The following is an 896-nucleotide window of genomic DNA, read 5'->3' on the forward strand; positions in this document are numbered from 1 at the left end:
CACGCCGCGCATGCGCGATGGCGCGTGAGGAGGAGCAGGCGCTGGGAGAAGCGAAGGGCGGACGGTTTCCTGCGCAACCTTGGGTTCGAGTGAGGAGGTGGAGAAAAAGCAAAACAAAACGCGTGGCCCAACCAAAATTCACGTGATCTGTGACGTCCGTAGGCGCGCGTGCTTTGAAAACCAATAATGCTCCACGCGTGAAGCGCTGCCTGTAAATGTCATATACTTTGCCTTATAGTTACAATATATAAACTCATATACTTACGCAGCATGTCGAAGCACATAATGTCAACTGTATAGATTCCCTCTTCATAAATAGGATTGTTCGTTTGGTGGCAAAGCCCAATTCCACCCGATTTTTACAACCCGAGCATGTTTCAGGAGAATCGGGTGAAACCCGATTTCTTGTTGCTACCTTGCCTCGGGACAACGAAGTTGGATCCTGTTGGCTTAAGTGAACTCCACTGACCTATAGTTTATTTCACGAGTTGCGTGCAGCACTGTGGACGCTACACGGCTCTCAACCAACCGCCCAAAGAGCGCGCCTAACTCTGAGTTAGTAATTCACCGTGACATTCTACAGAGGCCGGCGTTAACGAAACTTGCTCAAAGCTCGCATGGTAGCAGCAAAGCAGGAGCTATTCGAGTGATACTTTCTGAAAAAGAAGTTGTTTATACGATGGCAACCCTGATGAGAGACCCACTCGGTGCACTTTTAGACGACCAGAAAACGCTGGAAAGTGGAACACTTCTGATGCCCAGCTTTGATCACCTCGTAAACGTCAAGCTGCAGCTGACTGTCAGCGAGCTTTCAACGACGATCGGTGAAAGCGACCAGGCAAGCGCTGTTTTGACTTTATTACCCAAGAGCAGCGCCTCGTTAGTGAAAACATGTT

Source organism: Dermacentor silvarum, chromosome 3 (assembly GCF_013339745.2).
Source record: "Dermacentor silvarum isolate Dsil-2018 chromosome 3, BIME_Dsil_1.4, whole genome shotgun sequence".
Classification (NCBI taxonomy): domain Eukaryota; kingdom Metazoa; phylum Arthropoda; class Arachnida; order Ixodida; family Ixodidae; genus Dermacentor; species Dermacentor silvarum.